Raw genomic sequence first — 8,745 nt, forward strand, 5'->3', positions numbered from 1 at the left:
TTCAAAGCAATGGTTTTCTGATCTATTCCTTAGACGATCCAAAATGGAAAGGGATTTTGCAACCTCCAACACATTTTAAGTCCCCTTAACTTGTCAGAAAGACACAACCTAGGAGATTTGCACGTACTCACACTTTTTCAAATCGTACTTTTTCAAATCCCAAGGGTATCAATGTCAAGTCTCAGTCTTGGATTGATCACAAGACTAGTCACACACCTTCCGGACCTCTGACTAAGCATAATGTTCGGATAAATGATAAAAATCTATCATCAGGATTTCATCGTTAAAAGGGGTCATCTCGAGTCCTACTTCATTCTTCTCAAAAAACTCACAATTTCCAAAAACCTCGTACTTTTCAAAAACCTCGCACTCTTCAAAATTCTCATAACTTTTCAAAATCTCACAACACTCCAAAAGTTCATAAACACGCAGGTCTAGGATTCAAAGTTGACACGAAACCTGTCCCTGCAACCTCAGTTCATGCATCTATGAAAAAACCACCTATAGCCCCGGGCTCCAAACTTGTTTGGGTGCCCAAACTAACCATGTAGTTTTCAGGCAATGTGCAAGGAGGATCAAGAAGAGGAGTGGTTAATAGATAGTGCCTGCTCCTTGCACATGACCGGAAGGTTAGAAAACCTTCTGGATTTCAGGCCTATATGTAGCGGTGGAAATGTTACATTCGGCAAAAATGCGAATGGAATAATCCGAGGTTACGGTGTGCTTACTATAGGGAACTTCTCTATCCAAAAGGTTCCTTATGTAGAAGGTCTCAAGCACAATCTCATCAATGTAGGCCAATTATGTAAAGCAGGTCATCGGGTTGAATTTGACAACGACTACTGCTACATAATGACAAGTGATAGAAGCACTTGTTTGGTCAAATCTAAGTCCGAAGGAACTAAGTATCCATTGGACGTTTCTCTGATCATTGGGAAATCACAGCTATGCTTTTTGTCCAAAGCAGTATCCGAGGTCAGCTGGATATGGCATCACAAACTAGCTTATCTGAACTTCCGATATATCAACAACCTTGTCACTGGAGAACTCGTCCGAGGTCTCCCCTTTCTGAAGTACAACAACGACACTCTTTGCTCTGCCTGTGAGTGTGGAAAACAGTCCAAAGCAAGTCATCCTATAGTGATTGATTCTTCAATTTCTGAACCACTGGAACTAATACGTATTGATATCCGCGTTCCATTGTGATTATGCTTGTTTAAAAATCAGAGTAACATTTTAAAGAAAAGTGTTGCGGGATTTGTTCCTAGAAAAAAACATGATAAATATATTATAAAAGCATTTCCGAAGAAATGTATTTTTATTCATTTTAAAACGTTTGGGATGTCATCGACAATAGAGAAACATAAGCATAAACATAACTTAAATTCATTAACACAAGTGATTTGCATCTCTTTTAAATCTCTCAGTGTAAAGTAGTTTCATATTGACACCTATGATACAAATAATCTCAGTGTAAAGTAGTCTATCTAATGTTAGTCTTCCAATCATAACCTTCGAGTCACAATATCGATTCCTTATTGGAGACACCTTCTTCTTAACAAACTTAAGATAAGTTATTTTATTACCACCATGGACAAATGGGTCATGTTCTAATGATATCTCGTCGTATGATGCAACACTTAGACTCAGGTCTTTTAGAGTCAAATTCTAGAACGAAATATACCTTCCTTCATGTTCTAATGTGATATAATCACATTCTAGCATTTAGCACTTCTAGGTACAAGCTTCTAATCTTAACAACGGTTGCGATACTTCTTTTGATCGCTTTGATTATCTTTCATTTCAATCTTTTGACTTAAGTCAGATGCTACATCGATCATGGTTCTCCGAACCAGGTAACATACTCATCTTAGTCGGACTCGGCATGATATGACCTCTAGGGTCGGAATAATAAACATATTCTTAGTCATTACCGAGACGATGGTAATGACATACATGAACAAAACGGAATCAATTACTAGCGCCTTGGTAACCTTGTGACTTTCCCTGATCCAAGTGTGAGTCCTATGCTTCTGGTAGTATAGGCCTCTACTACCATTTATAACTACTCATACTCATCCCAATTATTGTCTCGCAGTTCTCCAAGTTATTATCACAAAAACAATTTTAACACGTACAAATGTGTCCAAAGAATCATATAATTTTCTTTAGACTCTACTACGAATTCTTCCATGCATATCTTTGATCATCAATTCTGCTTCAACTCGGTTGGTGATGGAAATGTCAGACGATGGGATAACTTCATGGATTATATCAAAAATATTTCTTTCTACTAATCGAAAGTGTACTTCTCCCGTACTAGACGTATTACTTATTAGACACATTCTAAAGGCATGATATCACTCTTACGATATCTTCCAGTAGGTACTATTCAGTATCGTAAGCCTTCTTATTTCCTCCATTTACTCAATTAACTACGAGTCTTCACCATGATGTTCTGCACATCAAAGCGGTCGTTTGGTGTATCGAGACGAGATAAAGATAGAGGAAGGTTTATATGTGTATTCCTTCTTATTACCTCAAAAAATTATATGCCAGTTCTAATATCGTAATTAAACGTTTAGAAATCTGAACACATAAAATTTCCAGATCCGGTCGACAACACACCATAGATCCAATCAAACGATAGCATAAAGCATCACAAATTATTAAGCACATCAAAGCATCTTAGGCATCTTCCCTAATTAAGCTAGTGCTTGTGTCTATTCAGGCGTACTTCCTAAAACATATTAGATACACTCGTCACGATCATCCCTTAGCATTCTATGTTTATGTCTAGAAACAATCCATATTCCTAGTTCGCTTAAACTAATGCTCTGATACCAACTGTGACATCCCCATTTTCACGGCCAGAAAAGACTGATTTTGTTTATGCTTGTTTAAAAACCAGAGTAACATTTTAAAGAAAAGTGTTGCGGAATTTGTTCCCAGAAAAAAACATGATAAATATATTATCAAAGCATTTCTGAAGAAATGTATTTTTATTCATTTTAAAACATTTGGGATGTCATCCTCAATACAGAAACATAAGCATAAATAGAACTTACATTCATTAACTGTAGTGATCTACATCTATTTTAAATCTCTCGGTGTAAACTGCCTTCATATCGACACCTATGATACAACTAAGCTTGAGTGGGTCAGGTTGAGAAACCTGGTGAGTACATAGGGTTTTTAACCCACAATAATATAATTATTATGTTTAAACATCAAACAATCAACCCAATTACCCATCCCCATTATCTTCTTTACTCTTAAGGATCTACCCTAAGAATCAGCTATTTCTCGTTCATTTATTCCTAAGGATTGTCCTAAGGATTAGGTACGGAGTCTATCGTTGTCAATGACACAACTGACAAGCATAGCTGCTAATATTATCATTTAGGCGCAAATGCCAGAATTATGACATTCTCTATTTAGGCGCAGCTGCCGATATCGCCCTATAGGCGCAGCTGCCAGGGTTTAGGCACTAATTCTACATAGTCGTCAGTGCTTATCTCGTTTAGTGATAGTATCATTTTCGAGAGTCCACTCGCAATACATGTCATTGGGTTTTTACAGTACACCGGTGAACACATCGTTCACAACACCTACAGGTTGCGAGCCTGCTAGTGTTCCACTGGACTGTCTAGAATAGTCCGTGGTTGTCATCCATTCTCTGCTAGATGACGGGGCAAACGATTGGGTAAAAGGCTTCTCTCGTTGTTTGCCTCTCACCCTTATATCACGTTCTATATCACCTCTCATCTCATCATCCAACTCACATTTCATCTACCCATGTTTTACCCAAAATATTTTGTAGATATAAGATACATATACAGTTTAAATAATTTAAAACATGTATAAAATCGTTCATCCAGTGTAGATAGAAAGTATAAAGATAACATGCACACATAGCACGTAATTTATATAAAATATTTCATATCTATGTGTAAGATAAAAGTAACTATGCACTCACTTATTAAAGTGATGATTCCAAACTCAGGCAGCACTTCGCTTCTAACAATTCTATTTTCCTTTGACGAAACCTAGCATTATTATTGCTAAGTTTTTGTCTAATCTTTATTGCGACTAATTATTAGTCTAGATTCATCACTAACTCAGATTCTACTTCATGATCTATCAAGTAAGGAACAACCAGGTAGGATCACATCGGAGATAGGGTCCGTTTGGTATACGAAGTATACTGTTTGGAAATCCCACTTTAAACACCTCACTAAATCACAGCATAGACATCATCCCTGTAAGTAGATGAATCAGTATAACGACTTGGAATCAATGATAAATCATTTTTATAAGTTTATAATAATGATAATGAACTTAAACATAAGTTATACTTAAAGTAGGGTAAGCATAACTCACTTACAACGAGTTTTTCTCAAAACCAGGCTTCGCTGAAACAGAGTTTTCTAAGGTGAAATCTCTTCTTTTCGGAGCCGTAGGGAGCTCTGGGGCTTCCTTCTCGTGCTAGGGAATTATCCTAGGCTTTAGGTGGGGGGGGGGTTGGGGCGTTAGAGAGAGAGAGAGAGAGAGAGAGTTTAGAGAGAGAAAGTGAAGGTTGAAGGTATAAGTTTGAAGCTTCACTCGACACCTCTATTTATAGGCTGGAAAACAGCCCAACTCATCGAGTCTGAGGACCTACTCTTCGATTCCATGCCACATGTCACCATATGGTGGCTAGCCTTGGGGAGAAAGTAACGGCCAAGATTTCGCCACGTCACCCGATTTTGTACAGCTCATTCCCGACTTAGAAAAATCATAACGCTCGTATACGAGCTTCATTTTTGACGTTCTTTATATCCAGGCGTAGTTCTTGACCGATTTCAAATTTAACAGGAAGAGAAGATTATATTGTTAAATGACCGCGTAAAATTCATAACTTCTACATACAGACTTCGTTTTCGTCTGTCTTTTTATTGTTGAGCTCCTATTAATGAGATATTCAATTCTCATTTAGGTCACGTTGGCCAAAAACTGCTCGATCTAAAATTCGAATTCCGGGTTGTGCACGGCTATGCCAAATCTTAGAAAAATCATAACTTCCTCATACGAAGTCAGATTTCGGTGTTCTTTTTCTGTATGTTCTCGGTTTAAATCATACTACAAATTTCATTTAGATCTCTAAGGCTAAAAAGTAATTTATCAAAAAAATCACTTTTTACGATTCCCGGTGTCGTGCTGGTTTTGCCGTAAAACTTCGACATGTTATAACTTCTTCGTTATAACTCGGATTTCGGCGTTCTTTATATGTATGGAACTTTGTGACATATAATATAACTTGGTTAATATTATTTATTCTAAATAATCTTCTATTAAAATTCATTTTTGACACTTATTGTCTCTAAATTGACTAGCCCGAAGCTGCAGGCGTTACATCCATCTAGCGTAGCCAGTCTCCATCACAAGAAACACATACTAGTTGTAGTTGATGACTTGACTCGTTTCACATGGGTCTTTTTCTTGAGACTCAAGTCTAAAACACTGCAGGTTCTGATCAATTTCACCAAAGAGATTGAACTTCAAAACAAATTACCAGTACGCCGCATCCAAAGTGATAATGGAATCGAGTTCACTAATCATCTCCTGAACAGTTTCTTGGTTTCAAAAGGTATTAGTCACAATTTCTCAGCTCCTTACACACCGCAACAGAATGGAGTAGTAAAGCGAAGAAACCATAGTCTAGTGGAAGCAGGCAGATCTATGCTCAACTTCGCAAACCTTCCTCTCTACTTCTGGGCCGAAGCAGTGCCAACAACCTGCTTTGTCCAAAACCGAAGCATTGTCTGTAAGCGTCTCAACAATAAGGATGTTTTGTGATCAACAACAAGGATCATCTTAACAAGTTTGCACCGAAGTCAGATGAAGGCATTTTTCTTGGCTACTCAACTAACAAAGTAGCCTATAGGGTTCTCATCAGACGCACGAGACTAATAGTTGAAAGCTTCGACGTCAAATTCGATGACTATTACGTCCGCAACACTGCTCCGTCAAATGAAACAAAATCAATCCTAGAAAGTGATCTCCTAGCCTCTTCAGGTCCCCTCAACATAGTTGAAATAAACTATGATGATCTCTTCGACCCCATAGAGACTGCTCAACTATCCGCAATTCTTGTGTCTCTGGAAGCTCAACAACAGCATGCCGAAGTTTTTGGTCCTACTCTATCTGATGACGTTTCACTCAACACTTCCACCTCCCCGGTTGAGGGGGAATGTTCAACTCCTAATCAGATGACAACCATCGACGTTCCAGTGCTTGAGGAAGCAGCTCCGGTTCCTACCCGCAGAGTCATTCTCCCATCAACTGTTTCATTAGACTCAGACGATCAAGATATAGAGAACATTGACACAAGAAGCGATCAAAGGATTATCACTCTCTCAATAATCCAGGGGGAACCATCTCATGTTCAAGGGGAAATCCCATCCGCAATCCAGGGGGAATCTCTCTCAACTGCTCAAGAAAATGTTGATCCCACTCCTACAGTTCAACACAATTCTGCGGGCTGCTCTCAAATCCAGGGGGAACTGCTATCTCCAACCGTAAAATCTTCTGATATTGAAGACGTTCCCTCCACCGCAGCCGCTGATCATCTACAACCTCGTCTTCATGTATGGACGAAGGACCACCCACCGGGTCAAATCATCGGAAATCCATCCGCAGGTATTCAAACTCAATCCTCTAAAGATTTAACTGATTACTATCACTATGCAGCGTTTAAGTCCTCAATCGAGCCCATAACCATCAAAGAAGCCTTAATGGAGCCTGACTGGATAACCGTAATGCAAGAGGAACTGGTAGAATTTGAAAGAAACAAAGTGTGGCAACTCGTTCCGAAGCCAAAAGGTTACACTGTTGTTGGTACAAGATGGTTGTACAAGAATAAATTGGATGAATCCAGTGCGGTCGTCAGAAAAAAGACAGACTAGTCACTAAGGGGTATAGTCTGTTGGAGTAGATGTCTAAGCCCATAACTATTATTGGTATGTACTTGACTCGAGAGTATCATGGTCCATTTGGGTTGCATATCATCAGGACAATTTGTTAGGATGGAATTTTGAGAGAAGATGTTATATATGATTTGTTAACATATTATAAGTTATAATATATTAATATGAAATCATATGAGTTAATTATAATTGATTAAAAATTAATTTGGAGATTAATTTGGTGATCAAAAGAGACTAATTAAATCTATGGGGACTAATTATGTTAATTAGTTATATTTATATGTGTTAGGCTTATGATCCATGTTGGACCAAGTTTATGTATGGATACATAAAGAGTTGGGCCACATGAATCATGGATCATTAAACCCATGGGTATGGATTTGGGTTATGGTTTATACCCATGAATCTTGGATTCCTCACACATATAAATAGATGCTTCTAGCCCAAAAATCGGGACTTACTCTAGTATTAGAGTTCATGGAGTTTTTGGTGCATGGAGATTCTCTCTCAAGTTCATTCTTTGTCCACAAATGTCTTGTGATTCCACTTGAGGCTTCCACACTATTGGGGCTAACCTCTTAATGCTAGATACATCAAGACTTCAAGCTCCTCCATCAGGTATGTTATCCTAACTAGATTCTTATGTAGTATATGATATTTGTATGCTAGTATAGGGTAATACCTTGGAAATTCCATATTTGCATGTATAATAGAGAAAACATAGATCCAAGGTATTTAGAGTTGCATGTACACCTTAGGAGTGTTAGAATGCTCAAAACCCAACAGTGGTATCAGAGCCTAGGGCTGTTTTCGATTATACTTGATGCAAACTAAATTTTCGAAACCAAGAATCTGTCAGGACTTGAAACTCGACGAGTTCTGGAGGAAAAATCGACGAGTTCATGTATTAGAGCATGAACTCGACAAGTTCCAGGAAGAACTCGACGAGTTTGTCTCCCAGAATGCATATCTTCGTGCTTTTTGGCTGGAATTGGACTAGGAACATTACCATAAGTTGTTTTTGAACCTATAAACCTGTTTTTGATGTGGTAATGATCATTCTAATCCAATTCAACAGATAATTGTCAAAAGTTTCATGTTTTGTATTAGTTTAATGATTAGGCTAATTACATGAAAATTGTTTGATTTGAATTGTCTTGTTATATGAGTTTAATCAAGATTATGAATATTCCTAGACATGTTTGTGATAGTTGTTTTCAATCCAAATTAATCTAAAAGTTATTCATAATATATGTTTTTGTAACTTGTCCTCAAGTTATATGAAAAGTCTCATTAAAAAGTTATTAAAACCATAGGTTAAGAAACATGAAGAGTCTTTTTCTCATAAATAGTTTTATGAACTCCATAACTTGTCCTCAAGTTATGGATGTTCAAGAGGCTTTTCATTAATGATTTTTAAAACGTTAATTGAACTCATATGTTATGAAAATCTAAGAGCTTTGAAAGGTTTCAAAACTTGCCTTGAAGTTTTGGAATTTGCAAAGTTACCTCCCCATGTATACTTTAATTCCAAATTAAACCTTAGAATTTTAAAAGTTTAAAATTCAACCTTATACTATTATAATACTAGGTGTGAGACCCGTGTACTACACGGGTTTATTAAAAATAAAAATTTAATATCAATATTTAAACATTAAATTTAATATCAATATTTAATATCAATATCAATTTTAGAGCTCTCATTAATTATGACATTTATTACATTATAAATATATCAATTCTTTTTCAAGGAAATATTTACATCTCTCAATATTGT

The sequence above is a fragment of the Lactuca serriola genome, chromosome 6 (genome assembly GCF_051521515.1).
Source record: "Lactuca serriola cultivar US96UC23 chromosome 6, Lser_US96UC23_V15, whole genome shotgun sequence".
NCBI classification, from domain to species: domain Eukaryota; kingdom Viridiplantae; phylum Streptophyta; class Magnoliopsida; order Asterales; family Asteraceae; genus Lactuca; species Lactuca serriola.